Consider the following 7,771-nt stretch of genomic DNA (forward strand, 5'->3'; position numbering starts at 1 on the left):
GGGCGGCGGGCGCGGAGGCCGCGGGGAGCCGCGGGCGGGCGGATGGCGGCGGATGCGGCGCGGCCCGCACTCACCTGCCCGTCTGCTCCGGCGGCCGCCGCGGAAAGGAAGCGGCGGGCTCAGGGGGCGGGGGTCACCGCCTCACCCGGAAGGGATGGCGGGAGGCGGCGTGTCCGCTGCCGCAGGCGCGGGGCTGTGTCCCGGTCGCAGTCCCGCACCCCCCGGCCGGGCCAAACCGTGGCCGTCTGTCCCGAGGCCGGGCCGGTGTCCCGGGGCCGGGCCGGTGTCCCGGGGTGGCGCGGCCGCCGCTCCCCGCACACAGTTCTCCCGCCGCCCGACCTCCCCAAGATGGCGGCGGCCTCCCCCCCGCGCCCCTCCCCAAGATGGCGGCGGGGTCGGCGGGTGTTTGTGCTCCAGGCGGATCCGGCCCGGGAGAGCTTTGGAAACGAACCGCTTTAAAAACAACTGGAGGGAAATGGGTGCAATTCCAGCAAGCATCCTGCTTCCCCCGGCTACGCCGCTGCAGCCGGCCCTGCCCCGCCTCAGCTAGAGCCAGGATGGGCCCCGGGCCTTTCCCCCTCGCTCCCCTCAGGGGGCTGAGCACGGTGAGGGTCCTGCGGGTCTCCAGGCAGCTGCTTGTCCCTGCCCCGAGCTCAGGCCGGAGCCCTGGCTGCGAGGAGGTGTTGGGGAATTCACCCTCAAGAGGATGTATGTGATGGTTTAATATGTACAAGTGGCCTATTTTTGTCAGGGAGCTGATGGGAGATGTTTCAGTCCCGGTGAGTCTCTCAGGAGCTCTGTTAGCTGATGGGAGAAGCTGAGATTGAAGCTGTGAACCATGAGCCATGGTGCAGGAACACCTCCCTGAGCTGTGATGGGTGAGGTTTGTTCCACCTCGACAAAGAGAATGTCAATGTGTAAATTTTTTCATAAAAGTGGTCCAACAAGGCAGTATTTTCTGTTTCCAAGTGATCTTAAAAGTGCTCAGGAGAGTAAGGATGGGGAACACCAAAAAGCTTCGGAACAGAGGCACAATGAAATTGAGTTTACAGTGCTGATGAGATGCTTCCTGGGCATGATCCTGCCCTGCTTCCAGCTGCTTCACCTGGTGCTGAGCTGCCTCTGGGAAACAGATCTCTGAGCCACATGGGTTGGGGTGAGTGACAGAGCAGGAGCACCCCATGGTCCCTACGTGGGAACGCCCGACAGACTTCAGATCTGTGCCCAGACTGTGCTCAGAGCTGGGCTGATGGAGGAGAAGCAGCTGGACAAGGGAGGCTCCTTATAACAGCACTGCTAGTGAGGCTGCGCAGTCCAAAGGCCTGGAAACATCTGCAGGGAGGGTCCAGCACCTCTTCATGGCTGAGAGTATTTGGTGCTGGCCCGACAGAAACTTCTGCCTCCCTTCTCACGTCCATCTCCTCCGCAGCTGTGGGGTGCTGTGTGTTTTAGGGTGGCATCCACTTGCCCATGTTGCTCATCCAGTTCCCATACTTTTGCAAGACTGAGAGTATTTGGTGCTGGCCTGTCAAAAACTTCTGCCTCCCTTCTCACGTCCATCTCCTCCGCAGCTGTGGGGTGCTGTGTGTTTTAGGGTGGCATCCACTTGCCCATGTTGCTCATCCAGATTTCCCATACTTTTTCCTTTCTCTGGCCAAGCATTCCAGGATGCAAACCTCTGGGCTGCCACCAGGGAAAGGAGGTTTGTTCCTTAAGGCTCCCTGTCGCCCTGCACCGCCCCCACCCGTGCTGGGATTTTTCCCTGGGAAAGCTCTCTGTGCTCAGGGATGCCACTGTAACCCCAGTCTTGACCCCATGGAACACCTTCACTTGCTCCTGTGCTCGATACACTTTTGCCACTGCAGCAGGGATCTTCCTGCCTGAATATTTTTGGAGAGGCTTTTAAAATGCACACTGGCAGAGCTGCTGTAATTCCAGCCGGGAGCTGCAGTGCCAGCGGCTGTGGCCGGATTTGGAGGAAAGGGGAAGGAAAGAGTGAGCAGCAGGGAGTGCTGCAGAGGTCAGCCTGTGTCAGGGCACGTGTGCTGTGGGTGCCCGGTCTGAGGAGGAGCCTGGGGATGGTGAGGGGGGCACAGGCAGCCAGGCAGGCTGGGTTTGTCCCCACGGAGCCACGTGGGCTGCTCTGCCTGTGACAATCCTCCAAGAGGACTGTATGAGCCTATGGATATTCCCCTGGAACAGATGCAAGCCAGAGGCAAAGAGACAGGCCTCCACTTATGGGCAACAGGCTGAAATAACCATATGAGCTGCTAAAAGAATTAACCCACTGGTTCAAAATCCTGTGCTGCCCTCAGCCCCGAGGCTGCTGGGAGACAGACTGCTCCCAGTCCCTCAGCCTCTGGGCAGGATGGAGCTTTCTCCACTCCCGGGGACACATTCTGCCCTTTCACTTTGCCTTGCGCTAGTGCTGGTGTGTCTGCAAGGGAGCTGCCTGCCCTGCAAAATGTTCCTGGGGCTCGAATGCCAGCTCCAGCCAGGCTGTCCTGCTGCTGAGGACAGCACTGAGAGCATTCCCTGGCTGGGATGGGAAGGGAGGGGCTTCCAGCAGGGGCTGCAAGGATTGCGTCCTCCAGCCTGGCGGGGAAGGATGCTCAGGCCACTGTGGGGTTAGTGCCAGAAATGATGTGTATTTGCTTTGAGAAATCCCCCAGATTTAGTTCCTTAATGGGTAATTAACATTCCAGCTGCTCCTTGGTAATAGCCTCTCCAGCCCATGGGAAACCCACAGACACGGTGACGCTGCAGGCGGATTTCATAACTCAGCTGGTGACTAAACAAAAAGGGCAGGCAGACGGGAATGCTGCTCCTAGCACCTTCTCCTGCCGGGCTTTGGCCTTGGGGTAAACTTGTTCAGGCTGAGTGGGGTCAGTACAAAGTGACTGGCCTGACCTGCGAAGGCCCCAGCTCTGGGCTTCCCACAAGAAGGAATTTTTGGTGCTCAAATATCACTGTTTCCATGGCTGTTCCCATGAGCCATGGACCAGTGGCCTTACTGGTGGCCTTGAAACCGAGACTGAAACTGGAAGAGGCCAAAATTCCCCCTGCAGCAGGCTGAACCCCAGCTGTCTGCCTGATATGGAGCAGAGTCTGCACTTGGGGCTCTCTAGCCTCAAGATGGCATCTCTCCTCCAACAGCCATGGCAAAGAGACATTCAGGGTCCCAATTGCATCATTCACAGGTGAAAAAAAAACCCAAAACAAAACAAACCACCAAAACCCCCAAGCTTTTCCATTTGCTTTTAAGGCCATTTTTAGTTTCAAGAAGGGCAGTTGGTGCATGCACACATGTAAAATGATGTGTCAGAAACAGGCGTAGGAAGATTAAAACAGAAATCTCCAAGGCTGAAGTTAAAGCACTTAAGGAATTGGCAGAGACTTCAAGAGCGAGTTTCTGGTCCTAATGAAGTTGGTGGAAGTGCTGCCATGGACTTCAAGGGGACCATAATGTGGCTGTAACTCAGTAGGGAGCTGGAAGTGTTGATTAATAAATTGGAAACAATGCGGAGGAAAGCCGCTGAACTGCTTTCTGACAGATGTGCTGAAGAAGAGCCTGTAGCTTAAAGCACGCAGGGAAGGAATTGGTTTCCTTTGTGTTTGCAAACAGAAGACAGGCAAGAAAAAAAGCTACCTGATACTCATGTAAAATGGCAAAGCTGGTATTAATAAATCCCAGTACCTTTCTGAGCAGCTTTCTTTTTCCAGTGAGTCGTTTTTTTCTTTAAAAAAAAAAAAAGTATTCACAAATGCCAGACCTAGAATTCAACAAATTCCTTTTTCTCAGAAGAAATTATTCAGTGGAAAATTTTACTGCTTGAGATTGTGGATTCTGCAGATTGTTCTTGGAGTTTGGTGCGTGCCTTTGATTACTCATTGCTGGCTTTTTGCTCAATGATTTGTGCATGAATCTCCTCTGGCAGAGGTTAGTATGGCCTCGGAATGCTGTTCCCAGGGGAGATACTTTTTTCAGGCTGAGTTTGCAAATCATTTAAGGCTGAAAAAAAAAATAATCCCTTTAATACCCTTTACAGCAGTTCACAGTTGAAAAACTTGCTGTTTGTCCCTTTTTGTTTTCTGAGCTTTCAAGTAACTTTGGCATTTGCAAAATATTCAGGGATCTTCAGAGAAAATGCTTGTGAGGGAAGTGAAATGTTTAAGGATAAGAAGTCTTTGACTTCAATGAACACTTACAAAATTTCCAGCCATAATAGCCTGCCATTCTTTGTGTCTATTTCCCTACAATTTCCTTTCTTGTTTTCCTTTTGTTTGTTTATCTGCTTGTTCCATTTGATTGAAATTGCTTCCTCGACTCTTGTTCAGCAAGAAGCTCTCCCAGAGCTGCCTAAACCAAACCCAGCAGACCTTCTGCCACATCTCATCCCCATGGGCTGGACATGAAACTTGTCCCCATGGGCTGGACACGAAACCTGACAGGGTTGTCTTAATGCTCCACATCCCTTCTAACGTGGTCAGTCACACAGACCTGGGTGGCTCGTGTGGGTGATTAACTCTGGACCTGAGCGTGTCTCCACATGCCGGCACAATCCCCTGCAGCCTCCGAGGGCAGGGCAGGAGTGCAGCAGCTAATTTCCCCCCTCTCTGAGGAATGAAGGGAATTTTGTGTGTGTGCATGCAGGTTGGCGGCAGCCAGCCAGTAACTTGGATGTGGCCCTTGAGCCTATCTTGAAGTCGGGGAGGAAAAGCTGAAGTAATTTGATACCAGCACCCTGAAATGACACCTGGGTTCTGCAGATGGGCAGGAGGCTGGGGACTACCTCAGGTTTGACTGGCTTTAGAAATCTGACACAAAGGGTGTGTGCACACTGGGGGAAAGATGAAAAGGCTCTGTGTAAGAGCCTGACACCCCAGTTACCCCAAACACAGCCTGGGCCGTACCCTTTGGACACCCCATCGCGCTCATCCCGGGAAACAGTGGGAATGTGTGGGGGGCAGGAGGGAGCATCGCCGAGCACGGGGATCATCACAGGCACCCCGTGCGCGGGGATCTGAGCCCTCCCGCCGGGGGATTACCGCCCGGCTCACGGTCACCCGGGGGGCCGGCGGAGCGGGGGGCTGCGCCGGGAGGGCACGTGTGGCGGGCAGCCCCGCGCTGTCCCGGGCCAGCCCCGGCCCGGCCGCGCCGGTCTCGCCGCGCGGGGCTCGGGGGAGCGGCGAGGCCGCGCGGTGCCCGCGCCCGCCCCGGCTCCTTCGCTCCGGGCACCGCTGAGGAGCAGCCGAGGCCAAGCTGCCGAGGCCTGGGGTGTCCCCACCCCCGAGTGGTGGTGGCTAAAACCGCGCGGAGCAGAGAGCCGGGGCAGCGCGGCCAGGACACCTGGAGGTGCACACCTTGGCACGGCACGGCTTGCCCAGCCTGGCTGGCGTTCCTGTGGAGCACCTCAGCATCTCCTCTAGAAGAGGTCTTGGGCCTCTCGTGCACAGCTGTGTGTATTATTGCCCCAAGTCTTTTGGGTTCACCTCCACCACCGCACAGGCAGGCTGTCCCCCGCAGGTGTGGGCACCCGGCAGCACAGAAGCCACACCAGCTTGGGCGACCTTTGGCATCACTGGAAGACTTTGCTTCCTATCGAGGCTGGTGCTCCCTCCCAGCACTGCAGTCATATCCCAGCAGCGGGACTCTTCCATCTCATGATCCCAGTCAGCTGCTGCCACAGCACACCATGGGGATGGTTGTCTTCCCACTAACGGTGCTTGCAGGGCTGGGAAACCGGCGCCTTGCAGTGCCCCTTTGTCACCGGCAGCCTTGGAACAGCAGCTCTTCCTGCAGCAAAGCAGCACCTTTGTTACTCACATCTCGACAGTGGTTCTTACTGGGCTGGGCTGGTGGAGATGGGGAGGTGAGCAGCCCTGTGCCTGCTCCCCTCAGCTGCACATGGGGACCACAGCTGAGGAAGCTGTCCTTTTCCAAATAAAACAACCAGGACAAATTCAATAGGAAATAAGTTCCTCTCTTCTGAGTGAACTTGCTGTGGGTGGAGAAGAAGGAAATTAAACAATAGAAAAAACGTGCGGGGCTTGATATGGCAGGGAAATAAACCCCAGTGCTGGTGGCCTCTGGCAAAATGGCCGAGCATCTTCCCTTTGCCTGTGTCAGTGTTCATTTTGGGCAGGGACGGTGAAGGCAAAGCTCATGTTTCCCAGTGCCCCTCCATGGCTGGGACATCCATGTGTGGGTATGGGGAAGGCAGGACCTCCCCATGCCACCCATTGCCCAGCTCCAGTACATGCCATGACACCCCACAGCTGCAGCCCCCCAGATTTGCCCCTTCCAACCTGGAGCTGCTGGCACAGGACACGGATGCTGCTGGGGAAGCTCACACACACAGAGCCCTTCCCGCTTCCTGTGCCTTTGGGAAGCTGCTGGGTCTGATATGATTTTGTTTGGATGGGTTGAAAAATCTGTGCCACAACATACAGGCAAACAGACTTTTCCTGACAGGTTGTTTTGGGCTTTTCCCCCCTTCCTGTGTGTCTCTGTCAGTACTGTAGAACAGGACATATTTAATACGCTGTTGGTGGTAATTTAAACTGAAGGAAGACGCCTCATAAGTCAAAACCCAGGCTGGAATGAAGAGGGAATGATTAATATTTTCTTCAGTAGCGTGTCATGGTGAAGTACGGCACAGCCGTGTGTGTCCCTGCTGCAGAGTGTCACCATCAGCACCTGCTTTTATAAGCAGGTTTGATTTTGGGATATCTGGGTGCTGGGCTGAGGATGGAGGGCTGTGGTTCCCCCAAGTTTCCCATCTTGGCCAGCTTCTGACTGCCTGCTGGAGATGGAGCTGCTCTCTTGGCTCTTTGTACTCTGGGATAGAGTCATGGAAGGTTTTTCTTAAAAGGTTTTTTTATTTTGTGTAATTCTGCCTTCTAGATGTATGTTAATGAGCTGAGTTTTTATTTTTGTCTGTTGAGGTATAGCTTGCCAGAATAAGGTTGGGACTCCGGACAGAGGAAGGAAGATACTAAGTTTCTATGTCTTGTATTTGCTTCATGGCCTCAGAGGACAGGGGCTGCCAGTCTGTCTCACTGACGTTTCCAACCCTCCCAGCCTCAGGACAGCCCTTGACTTCCCTGTGTGTTTTTGGCTGAGGTGGTGGCATTGCTTTGTGCCATTGTCACCTGTATGCTGGTGGTGTTGGAACTTGACACAGGTGCAGGAGGACCTGGGTAGAGGGAAAATGGGATGCTGCTTTCTTGGAGACCATCCTGCAAGCCTTGGGGGCTGTGCCCAGTCTGGAGGTGCCAGTGGGAGGTGGTGCCCTCTGTGCCCACTGTGTCCCCAGGTGTGGAGGAGCAGGACAGCCCTCGTGCCAGACCCCTGGAAGGGCTGCATGAGCCGCATCCTGCAGACACAGAGAGATGGTAGCCTCTAGCTTATGATTCACGTTGTTTTCCTGCAAAAGCCACCAGCTGAAATGGCAGAGCTTGCAGAGGACTGATCAATATTGAGCTGTAAATCCCACGTGTGACTGCAGCCGGTGACAGGGGACTGTGACTGGGAGCACCTCAGTTCCCATGTCCTCCCCAAAACCAGCAGCACCTTGCTGCAGCCTTTGCCCCCGAAATGGGACTGGATCCTCTGCACTACTTTCAGGTGGGATAAACCTTCCTAAAGAGGTTTAGGAAGGTCAAGAGGTCCCTAAATGGGAGATATCCCAAGAGGAACTGCCCTGGTATTTATGGTGGGCATGTCCTGAGTTTAGCCCTGCTACTGATCTGTGGAAAAGCTGTAGAA

At 54.9% G+C, this 7,771-nt stretch overlaps 1 protein-coding gene across 1 annotated transcript in view; it reads right to left on the bottom strand.

Moving 5' to 3' along the window:
* Positions 1-363, bottom strand: part of RPS14 (ribosomal protein S14) — a 3,065-nt gene extending 2,702 nt beyond the window's left edge. Inside the window, exon 1 of the mRNA XM_039701649.1 lies at positions 75-363. The gene's annotated coding sequence lies outside the window, so the exon portion shown is untranslated. The remainder of the gene's footprint in view (positions 1-74) is intronic.
* Between the last annotated feature and the right edge of the window lie 7,408 nt (positions 364-7,771).

This window comes from Passer montanus, unplaced genomic scaffold, assembly GCF_014805655.1.
Source record: "Passer montanus isolate IOZ18808 unplaced genomic scaffold, ASM1480565v1 scaffold15, whole genome shotgun sequence".
Taxonomy (NCBI): domain Eukaryota; kingdom Metazoa; phylum Chordata; class Aves; order Passeriformes; family Passeridae; genus Passer; species Passer montanus.